The following is a 12,664-nucleotide window of genomic DNA, read 5'->3' as shown; positions in this document are numbered from 1 at the left end:
TTAGAGGAAGGCAAAACTAGTCTTTCTAAAAAAACCAAACTGTGTTTTTGCTAGTAAACACAAAGTAGATCAGCTGGAATCAACTAGCCAGAGTACTGTACTTGCTGACTCTGTGTCTCTTGAGAAATCCCACCCCACTGATATTTGGCAGCACTTTGACATGGTATCTGCACCTCAGAGACTTTCTTTGGCATCTTCTGCTCTTATAAATCATGTTTTAGGGATAGAAAAGGTATCTAGGAAAGCCTGGAGCATTATTTCCTTTTGCAAAGCAATGGAAGGTTGAAATGGGTCCTATTCCTTTCCCATAATGTAAATCCCAACCACAGAGAGCGCTTCCTATGGGACCTAGGGGGAGAGGTTATTATTCTACATAGGCAGCTGAGCTATCTGTTCACTCTTGCTATGTGCACAATTTGGTGGGCCCTTCTGCTTATCACAGTACTGATATATAGCACCAAGTTCAATGTGGTGTGAAAACTTGTCTTTTGCAGAGTGATCTGAGATGTCTGATGATGTATGGTGTATCATATTGGCTTGACATTAGGGTAAGACTGGACATGAGGAAGCATTGCTTTACAGAGAGGGTGGTCAAATACTGGAACAGGCTTCCTAGAGAGGTGATCGATGCCCCAAGCCTGTCAGTGTTTAAGAGGCATTTGGACAATGCCCTTAATAACATGCTTTAACTTTTGGCGAGCCGTGAAGTGGTCAGGTAGTTGGACTAGATAATTGTTGTAGGTCCCTTCCAACTGAAATATTCCATTCCATTCCATTCCATTCCATTCCATTCCATTCCATTCCATTCCATATAATGAATAGCCAACTTTCTCTCATAGTTCATTTGGACAGGAGTTGGACTAATGAGTGAGAGGAGATTCACTCTATTCTCTTTTGTATAGACATATATTAGTTAATATATACATTAATATATACTAATATACTAATATTGCCAGACTTGCAGTGTTTGAAATCCAAGCTGAGTATCTCTCTAGTTCTTATAACCTAATTTTCCATCAGTGATACCAGATCTCTGAAACACATTTGTAATTGTAGTAACTCATTTTCTGTTGGAAGCAAAGTGCAAATCAAGATTTGTTCTTTCTACACTCCATTGATGCTCAGTTTCACTAAGAAACATTTATTTGATTGAGAGTTAATGCTTTATCTATTGACTCTTTACCAGGCTTACTGATGCTGTTGTTGTAAGTTAACATACTAAATCATGTTTTGCAACTAACTGTTCATGGACTTTTTAATCAGGAGATGAGTCTGGACAGCTCATCAGGATCTGAAACATCTAAATTTATGAAGTTCTTATTTTAGGTGATTGTAGTAAGAGCTGTTGGAACAAAATTTGGCAGGCATCAAGAGATTAGACATGTTTATATAGTGAGAGCATTGAATTAGTTTTGGGTAAGTACCTGGATTTCAGAATATAGTTCAACAACTATTGGTCTGGAGTAAGCAAGACATTCCTTCTCTGGATAGGTTATCCCACAAGTTTTTACTGGATAGATGGATCAGCAGTCTGTTCTGATATGACAATCCCTTTCTTTTTATGTTTTAAGCATCAAGTGCAGAACAGACCTGGAAGCACAAACTGGCACTTCCAAGGGTGAGCTCTGATACTCCCCATCCATGTTTTCAGTTTCAGACAGTAGTCTGAACAGCCGCACACACAGCTAAGAGTGACTTTTTCACTACCGAAGGAAGTAATTAGAAAATAAAGTGGTTTATTATGTTTTTAATGCGAAGGACATGAATTCATATACCAATAATCTTCCTTTTTCTTATGGTATGTCCAGTTTTTCAGATGTGGGTCTGTGGATTCCACAGCTTTGCAAATCCTGGGCTGGTGAGTTTTTCTTTGTCCTCCATCCCTGAGCTCAGTTTATCTATTACCCATTTTGACCATTGGCATAGAATTGCTTTCTTGTTTACCCAAGTCTCAGGTAGGCAAGAAGACCTACGTTGAGTGCATTCAGCCCAAAATAATTAACTTGGTGTAGACAGTAGGTACCTTTTTATTCAGGAAGGCAAGAGGGAAGACGTGAGGGAGCAGCACAGTTCCTTGGTTAGGGGGCATGTCAAGGGGCAAGCTTCAAAAGTGCTTTGTATAGATTGAGAATGAGTTTACTTTATTCCCTAACCTAATTCTTCAAAATAACTAGTGAGAGATTTTGCTTGATGTTGTAACTATCTGCATTCATCATAGCCCAGTTGTTAGTCTCTATCCTCTGCTTTATGTCTCGTAATTATAGGTCTGCATACAAAAGTGTGAGGTTTTGGCATCTACATTGCACGAAATGATTGGAGTGCTGAAAGAGGAGACGTTTTCCTCATTTTGTAATAACACTGCCTTCGATGAATGCTATAAATCACTTGGTCATTACGCTCATTTTCCTTTGGCCTTCTGGTGGTGTCCCTCCTGCAGTCTGGAACACTGCTATGAAGCACAGTTTGTTTCTGGGAATGTCTTCTTGGCATTTGCAGCTTGAGCTCCTCTGGAGGATACAGCCTATGCATATACTGAGAGGCCTAATGCTTCCCTTGTTGGAAAACTGTCTGTACTCTCTGGAGTTGTAGTAGCTTAAGTTACTAGTGACTGCATCTTTCAGGCTTCCAGCCTCCTATTCCTCTAGGAAATAAAAACTTAGCATTTTGATTGTTTGCTTAATGAAAACATTCTCTTACCTATTGCTCGGTCATTCTGATTCTTCAAAAAAAGGAAGAGGAAAATATATATCTTGGAAACCAGAGATCTCAATGATATAGAAACATTGTTTTCCATCCAACAGGGTGTTGCTGAGCATTTAAAAAAAAGAAGCTCCCTAAGGTAGTATTGACCTTCAAGCTGTGATACAGTAAGCACAATATGACTAAATATTAAACATAAATCCAGGCCACAATGTTTGATTCAGATCCCGATTTGAACAACTTCCACTATTAGAGGTGCTTACTGCTGAGACTTGGGTTCAGTCTGGGGTAAAGAGATGGGTCATTTGCACGTAAGCGTAGTTTTCCACAACGGCTGGTTTGCAAATGGGCTTTGGTTTGGGCCCATTTCCTTAACATGGACATGGCCCTTTGCGTATGATTGTATATTCTGGCAGACTGCTGCTCTGCAGTGTGCTTTGGTGTCTGTTGGATCTTGGGAAGCTCCTCGGAGCGGCTACGCAGCTCAGTTCTGTCCATGGCGAGCAGGGCTGTAGACACTGCTCTGCTGAGTGCTTCCCTCTGAGATCTCGGGGGAGAAATGGGCTGAGCTCTTACAGACTGAGTTTATAACAACTGGTGTAGCTCTGTGTTGTGGACCCCTCACTGGAGTCTCCAGGGTCAGCCGACAGACAGAGAAACCCTTGGAAGCACAACGTCTTAAGGAGCTACAGGGAATGGCGTGGTACAGCGATAACTAATGGTATGTAATGTGTGTACAAGGGGTCTCTGGAAAATACCTGACAACACCAGCCATAATAGCAGGAAGTCTTTATTTGTCTGTGAGCTAAGAAGAATTGCTCATTTGGTTCAGTATCCAGCCCTAGCAGACCCAGCATCTGAGAAAGATATATGCGAGGTCAGACAGATAGCTAAGGGCAAAACCTGCATTTCAGAAGGTTATTCCTCCTCCTGGCTGTTCCATTAGTTTGTGAGCTAAGGTAAGAATAATATATATCTTTAAAATTTGCCTTTTCAAAAAGAGCCTTGGATGTTCTCATTATCTATATGAATGCCTAATTCTACTTTTATTGCTGGCCAATGCTTGAATCCATCTCATAGCAATGACCCACATAACTTAATGATATGTCATGTAAAAGGTACCTCTGTAAAATGTATTGCTTTTCAGTTTCACTACTCATACCTTTCCTTCTTGTATAGAAGAGTTCTTTGCATGAAACTTCTTTCAAAACTTACCTCTTAGAAAGAGCCCATTTTCACACAAAGGTCCTGGTTATCATTCTACAACCATGCAATCTGGGACCACTAACCTTACACAAGAAATAGCACGTGGTCTACAAAAACGTGCATTATGGATTTCTGTTACAACTACAGGGAGAAGAAAGAAAATACAGGGTGTTGCTACAGGTCCCTTTAACTAACACATGATCTGTTGACTTTGGAAGATCTTTGATTTTGTTTCCATTCTCTTTGCTTTTATATTTGCTTACCTGAACGATTTAGGCTAAGATAAGGTGTTTTTATTTTTAATATAGACAAAGCTGTTACAGGCTTTGAGCCTGTCAGAGTTTTTGAAAATAGTTGGGAAGCTGACACTTCTTTACAGTAAGTATTGGGCATTGCTCATGTGCTCAGATACTCCATGCTATTCATCCTGCCACTATCCTTTTGGGCTACATACTGTGTGTGCGAGTGTGTGTGTGTGTTAACACAACCAGGAAAACTCACAAGCACTGTCACAAAAGTACCTACTCAATTTAACAAGAGGATGGTTTCTATTTCTCATCAGAGTAGTGGCTTTTCTCTGGTTTCTCATACTAAATGTTTCTCTCATTCTTTGAGGAAGATTGCATTCTTCAAAATCCTCAAGATTCCCTTGAAACCACCCTTCTTCTGCTTGGAAGGAGCCATCTTCACAGGACCCTCAGTAGTTAGTTGGCAAAGAGGCTGGTACACACATAGAAGCCTACTCAAGTTTCCTGAACTCAACAAAAAGTTTCTTCATTAAATGTAGCAGATTCTGGAAGTGATTTGTATGGTCTGGTGGGCTTTTCAGAGTGGGAGAAAATCCATGAATAAGTTTTTCAAGAGCTTGTTAAAATATTATATTAAGACAAATTTAATCAGTAGCACAGTGCTATCAGAAAGTGAAAATTTCCCTGAGGTAAGGACACAAAAGGGGTCACAAGTCTAACACAGCACATTGGAGTAATACGGTATACTGTATAGATACAGTTTCTAGCAGATTAAAAGCCATGGAAAATTGGGAAAGTGCCTTTAAAATATTATGTGCTATTTTGAACTTGTGTAGTTAATTTATTCTAGAATTAATATTCTTCAGTGAAACTCTTCTGATTTAGACCAGCTGGAGTTGTGGTCCACCATATGTTGTTGGGGAAAAGCAGGAATGCATTTGAGGGAATCTGGCAAAAATTTTTAAGTTATTCTTGTTGCAAGTGTGAGTGAATGTCTGTGCCTGAAGAAAGTGGGCAAGCTACCTTCATCCATGGCACATATGCATTTAATGCGTGATGTTCACCATGTACAAACCCAAAAATATTGTGAAGGATTTCTGTTGAACCTAAAGGTAATCAGCAGTTTTTTTCTCCTTACAGTTCCTCTGAAGCATTTTGAACTACATTCTGTCTGTACAAGAGCAATTGCCTGAAGGATATGATTGTGCTGGAACACTGTGAAACAAGGGAAAAAAAAAGGCACACCAATACTGTCAAAACTTAGAAGTTTTCTGTACCGTTGAACGAGTGTGAAATTAGTTCACTGAGTTTAAACTAAAGTCCTGGAGGTGTTTTCTGCTGACAGGGTTAGAAGGGCAGGTTGGAAATATGGTGCATTTCCACCTCATGGTTCACTAATGGAAACCATTATGATTTCATATGAAACCATAATGGAAACCATATGATTTCAAATAATTCTAATACTTACATTTTGTCTTCATGAAGTGTATCGTCTATTATTTCTTCTATCAGTATTACACTGTATAGGAGTAATAATACTTGCTCCAATACTATGAGAGTACAGACACGTCCCTGTATGCGGTGTGCTATTTCTTTTCCATCCTCCAACAGCCTTCTCTTTCCATGCCTCAGGAGCCCTACATCTGCATTTTTCCTTTAGTACACTTCCATGTCTTCCAATGAGCATCTATTCCCATCACAGTGTCCTCCCAGATTCTTTCCCTTCATGGTATGCTCTTCACTGCTGAATGCCACTACTGCATCTCAGCTATTCAGCGACCTACCATACCAGGTGACAGATGGAAGAGTTGCAAGCAAAGGGATGGTTTTGTGCTATAATCTGTGTATAGGCCTGCAATAGATGTTGACTCAGGGCCAAAGAAGATCCTCTCTGTGTGTTATACAAAACCCCATTTTTTAGTGTGCCATGACAAACTCGAGACTGTGATATAAAAACCCAAGAGTCATAAAAATAGCTTGGGTCACAGGGACACAAAAGTCAAAGGCATTTCCCTTGCAAATGCAGGGAAATAAGTAAAAATCACTGAATTTATAGGCAGATGAATTTAAGGTGTGAATGTCACCTGTGAATGTCACTTGAGCGAGTGTCAGGTGTGAATGTCACTTGAGCGAGTTGCCCAAGAACGTGTTTTATGTCATATCAAAACTTTTAAGAGAAACTAAATGGCTTTATTTGTAAATCCTTGTTTCTTTCTTTGTTTAAAATAATAATACTAATACTTGTGGTAGCCGTGCAAGGATTCTTTAAATAAGTTAACTCCACTGTATGAAATGAAATGCAGTTTATGATTTATTCTTCTGGCTGCCTTCTGTAGACATCCTTGGCTAAATTCTGTAGAGCTGAAGGCAGTGGATACTGGCATGAGGCCATGGAGCCTTCGTTAATATAGCAAAGCAGAAATGCAAGAGTTATAATAACTCCTGGAGATCTTGGAGAAAAAGGAAAGTAGCTGAGACAAAAGTTGCAATAGCCACTATAATAACTTGATAAGCCAAATGTGAAATTAATGTGTGGATTGGCCTGACTAACAGTGGGAAGGGGAGCTATGTGTGTCCGGTCACACAGACAATTGTGATTATGCCTGTGTAAATGAAGGTATTTTCAGGAAGAGATGGTGAGTTGAAACAGCTCAGGAAGAGTTATGCGAGTCCTCCTGGCACAGCTCAACTGATCAGCCATGAAAATGCCAGGAAAAGACCTCCTATATTTTCCCTAGTCTCACATCTTTTCTTGGTAATTCAGAACCAATCGATAATCGAGGGCCCTCATAATCATTGTTTTTCCCTGATATTTTCAGGAATGTCCCTCACATTGTCAAAACCAATACCAGCTCTTTTCTTCCACCACAGGAGGAAACACAGTTCTGCCACCTTTATCCCCTGGAATTGCTTAAAAACAGGCTGCCTCTGAAAACATCTGGCTGTGTCTTAGCGTGGTGTTTATCAAACTTCCATACTATTAGGCAAATACAGAATTATGACTAAACCAAACTAAAAAAAGAGCAAAATAAGCATGCACATAGAGGGAAAAAATGAAACTAGTGAAAAAGTATTTCATTGGAAAGTCACCATGTTTCCTTGAAAAGTCATTATGAACAAGTAAGTTTGGTTTTATATGCATGTCTTTGTCTTCAATATAGGTTTGATTTAAGGAAAGAAGAGAGGGAGAATGGACAACATAGGTGCTCTTTCACCTCTGCTAATCTGATGATCTCAGTTTCAGTGATTCAGTAATTCCTGATTTGTACAGACAGCAGATGTAGGCTCTAGGGTTCTCTGGTTTATCAGTTTCCAAGAACTGGCTTTAGCAACCTTTTTTTAAAAGTTCAAAGAGCAATATTTTGAAACTATCTCTGGGATACATTATAACCTAAAGGAAATAATAATTTCAAGGTCCCTTGAGGTTTGGTGCTCAGTTCTGTTTTACTCTGGATGAACTCTGGTGTAGGCACACGAAAAAAGAAGGTGTCAGTATTTGGTCCTACTCCTATTTAAAGAAGTTATTTCCAAGGGATCAAAATTTCTTTTCATGCTCTATTGCAGACTAGTTAAAAAATAATCCTCCCCTGTTGTTGGCTCTGCCTATGATTATGGACACATTTACTCATATTACAAATGCTGCTGCCACTGAAAGTGTTCTGCTGTGAACACAGTATGGGCTCGTAGGTGTTTGCGTACTTTTAGAGCAGTACTTTTAGAGCTATCGTCCTCCTTGGTTATGACAGCTGGTTCCGACTTTTGCAATGTCTTCATTGTTTTCAATGAACAGTACATTGCATTAACTAGGTAACTAATGCCTCCAGGTTGCTGAGGACCTGCCAAACAGTGTGAGATACATACACTGGTCAGACTTTATTCTTTTTGTCATGGATAGTCATTGTTCACTAGTTGCTCTGAACTTTCCTGGGGAGTAGATGAAGATATAGCCATAGATGGATTTTGGCCATTTTTGAGGTGACTTGACTTTGCTTTTGATTGCCTTTTCCTTTTTATGTCGCAGATTTTATTAAATGAAGGTATGCTGAATGCACAGATTATAAAATATTTAGTAGCTAAAGGCCTATCCAGTGTTCACCTCAAGGTTTTTTTTTTCTGTTAGCTATATTCACATCCATTATGTTAAAGAATATTCCTGCTGTCCATAAAAACATATCAGACTTGTAATTAAAGTGTGCTCTCTGCAGCTTCCCTTTGCTGAAATCAAACCTAGAGCTAGATTCAACTTTTCTCTAACATCCTTCCAGTTAGAGCATAAACAGCACACATCGTTGCTGGAGACTTTAAGAAGAGACGTACATAGCATAGTTCACACCCACACTCATCTGTTGGAAGACCTTGCAGCTCTTACTGGGGGAATGTATCCAAGTTTCTTATCAGAGCAAGGAGACCTGGAAGGAGAACAGGAAGAGAAGCATCTGTTTCTCTCCTGTTATAGGGTTAGGCATGGTTAGAGAGCTTGGGAGTTTAGTAGCACTTCCAAATGTTTAATGTTGATGTATTACAGTTAATGGACTACGCATGCCCCATTCTTTGCTGCTTATGGGAGAAGACAGGCTTGAATAAATGCTCAATAATAGTCTGGGAATGGGGTCTAGATGAAGAGAGGAAAGAATTGCCTAGAAAAAAGAGTTAATTTTCTTCTGAGGACTCAAACATCTGTTATCCCAACTAGTGTGTCATCAGACTGCTAGCTTTAATATTGCCCTAGTAATGTTCAGAATGAAAATTCATTATTTTCCTGGGTCATGGCATCATTTACTGATCACATCTAAAAGCCTATTAACATAGGCCTCCTCAATTTTATTCAGACAATATCTCTGTCTTTGCTTTTTCCTTGAATCCCAGAAGGTCAAAAGTGCAAATATGGACAAATATCCAAAATAATTACATGAGGCACGTGCAATAAGGAATCAACCAATGAAATTGAGAACTAAATCCCAGATAACTAACCAGTGCAAAAATAATAGTCAAGACTGAGACCATACATACTCTAATAAGAAATCAATAATATTTTCTGCTTTCAAAACATTCATAAAAAGTAATTAACAGCTGTAGATATTATCCACAGAAATCCTCAGCAATTAGAGTAGCTGCAAAGATTAGCTGTCAGAGGATTATGGCTCCATATATACTTAAATGTTGTTTATATATCCATCTGTTGGAGGATGAAGTGGATGAAGTTTTTATCTCTTTTATTACTAGTTTTTAAAACAGAAATTCCTTAATCATTCAACAAAGTGGAGTTTCATGTGAGTGTTGCTCAGCTCCACAGTGTGTGGATGGCCAGTTGGAGGCAAAACCTAGGCTATTTTAGGGCACATCATTGCACATTAGCTCTTCCACCTTTGTTATCCTTAAAATATAAATAAATATGCTAACCGAGTAAATTAAAATGCTACAGCAGGTTCTACAAGGTGTTTGTTGGAATACATTTATATGTATGTGGAGGAGATCATAAGCATCATTCTAAGATGAGAAGATCATAGTCTTGTGAGATGTGGAGCTCAAATATTTGGGAAAAAACTAACTATGAGATGAATAGTTAGTTAGCTGCCTTTGTATGAAGTACCAGGCAGCTCCATCATATAGGTCTGTTGTTGCTATCTCTGTAAGCAACTGATTTTGAACACGACATTACTAAGGGAAGGACGGGCTGATTCACCATGCCTAATGGTTAATTTAGCCTCTGATTTTGTAACTATTTTATAATCACAGGACACTGAGGAGAGATATTTTAACCCCTAGTAAGTCAGCAAATTGTGCAGCTCTGTGGCACAGGGCATGTCCTGTCTTGGCTCCTTACATGAGCTTTTAACAGCTTTTGCATTCACATTTCTTTTCTTTACGAGCTTTAGGGTCCTGCCAAGTTGTTCCCTTTTCAGTCAAAGACTCGGGCAGAATGACACTATTCATGTTTCTTTATAAGAATCTCAAGACAACAGAAATTTTCTTTTAAATTTGAAGTGTTCCTCATACAGCTCTGTATTTTGCTCTGCTTCATGGCATTCAAATAGTCTAGAGATGTGTTCATTGATATTTTTTTTAATGAGAAGCAACCTAACTTTTTTTTAAAAGACTTCTGTCAGCTGTCTTGTACAATATATTGGCTTTAATTTACAATCAGCTGAAAAATAGGGTGTATTTTTAATGGTAATTTATTAGATGTTTTGGTTTCCACTTTGCATTTTTGTATGGTGAGAATGTGTATGCTTTTGTTTGCATTTGTTTCACAGACCAGTCACATCCCTCTCATACCTTACACGCCACCTCAGATCCTCATCGGACCAGCACCGTTCTCAAGCAATGGTTTCCAATCCATAGAATGTGGGCAATGAGCCCAATATTACTCATTGTACCTTTATTTCTATAGATTTTTATTTCTTTAACATGGCATGAGATCAAAGTTGCATGTGTCCTCTGAAAGCAGCACAGAGACTCTCAGTCATGCTTTTATATACTCTTCCCACAGTTTACATGTACTTTACTCTGGAAGATTGGTCATATTTTCCAGGGAAACTTTTTAATTACTCAGATACATTCTAAAGAAAGGGTATATCTTAAAGGATATTCTGGCTGCACAAAAAGATCACAGTTTTTTATGGGTAACTCCTAGTACCTTTTTGATTTATCAAGCATGGAAAAATTTCCTATCAATAACAATATAAAAATTCAAATACCCAAACGTTTTTTGATTCAGTGGAAAATACTGTCTTTTTATATATTTTTTAAACCTTTATGGTCTATGTTATATGATAGGTTTCATATATTTATTTCCTACAGTGATCATGGAAGAATACAAACCCTGGGGGCTCTTTTGCTTGGCCATGATTTCTGGAGAAATCAACTTATTTAACTCTTCTTTTAGTGCTTGCTTTTCCTCTTGTCATTACCTGGGGCTACTGGGTTATTCTATGTTGTATTCTGTTGAGAGCTTCCGTATCTTGAAGAGGTGTCAAGCCCTTGCTTAAATATGTTGGCTCCATCCCTAGTACTCCTTCTATACAACAACAAAACCAAAACATATTTTTAGCAGTTTAATGATACTATTACACATTGTATTTATTCTGTATTTGCTATTTGCTATTTGCATTGTATTTGCTATTTGCTCCCTCATATAATTCCCATATTCCTTTAGTGAGGCAAGATGGATACTTTAAGTCCAGAGTTTTACTTCTATAACTTCTCTTGCTTCTGCCCTGCCTTTCTCTGCTCATTTTCCTGTTTCTCTTGCTTCATTGACTGATATATATATGCCCAGGTTAAAATAGTGGTTATATTGGTCCTTCCTCCTCAGCTGTGATTTTTTTTTGGCACTAGGAAAGATTTTCCACCCTTTTCTTGTGCTTCTGCTGTCATCTTCTTTGTCCATGCTACTCTCATCGTGATGGCATTGGCAAATTCTTGCAAGCAGTGTAATCTGTTGTGATTCTTCCTCCTGTTTTTGCAGAGGCTGGTTTGTGCTATTATTTGCCACAGCATGTAAAACTCTATTGTTTTTTCTGGACTCTGATTTTGAACTCTGTGTACTTTTCTGTCTCAAGTCTCTTTCCTTTTAGTACGCTGGATTATTTGTCATGTACCCAGTAGTCCAGCGTAAAACACCTTCCATAAGCATTGGGGAAGATGGAATGTCTCCCTTAGCTTGGTATCTCTAATTTGCTGCCCAGTTTGCAGGTGGAGGGTTTCCTTTCCCAATTATTATTTGCATAGCTGGCAAGTGTCCAGGCTGGGCAGTGAGACATTTGTGCAGAATTAATTTCTATTGAGAGAATTTATTTTTTTAATCTTACCTCCAGAGCCGTAGGCCATTTCCAAATCCCGTGGAGCCTGGCAGAGGCTGGCTACACTCAGGTGTGCCTTTGACTGTCTCTCTGACCCCATGACACAGGAACATCCAAGTCCCACACTGGTGCAGGTCAGCTGGCTTTAGCAGGGACCCCTTACAGGTATGGTTTCCCCAGCCACGCCAGGGAACCAGCGAACACAACATGGCTCTGGTTGTTGTACTGTTTATGGAGTCTTTCCAATGTCCAATTTAGGCATTTTTGTCCGTTTCAGGTATTTGCTTGCAGTAGGGTATGGGAGGTCTTTCTGCAACTGGCTCTGATGAAGCTTGACTCTTGCTCCCTCCTGGCCTCCCTTTGACTTTTTCAGCTACGATGAATGAATCAGAGTCTGCAGATGGTGATCCAGGCACAAGATTTTCTTGTGTTGCTGCCAGAGAATGTTTTCAAAAGGAGAACCAAACACACCATCCTTTAGGAGTCTCCTTCTTGCTCTCCTTTTCATTCCTTTTTTTATGTTCAAATATGACAGCATAAAAGACTGCCGTATGTCAGAACTCACCTGGTCGCTTGCCAGTGTTCAGGCAATAGATTGTGATAAACTATAGAGAAATAAGCCTCTTCCTTAGAAAGCTGGAATAAATCGGTAATGTGTTGTCTGTTACACACCTCTTAGTGGGTTCAGGAGATCAGTGCTCTAAAACA

The sequence above is a fragment of the Mycteria americana genome, chromosome 1 (genome assembly GCF_035582795.1).
Source record: "Mycteria americana isolate JAX WOST 10 ecotype Jacksonville Zoo and Gardens chromosome 1, USCA_MyAme_1.0, whole genome shotgun sequence".
NCBI classification, from domain to species: domain Eukaryota; kingdom Metazoa; phylum Chordata; class Aves; order Ciconiiformes; family Ciconiidae; genus Mycteria; species Mycteria americana.
This window is presented reverse-complemented; position numbering follows the sequence as displayed.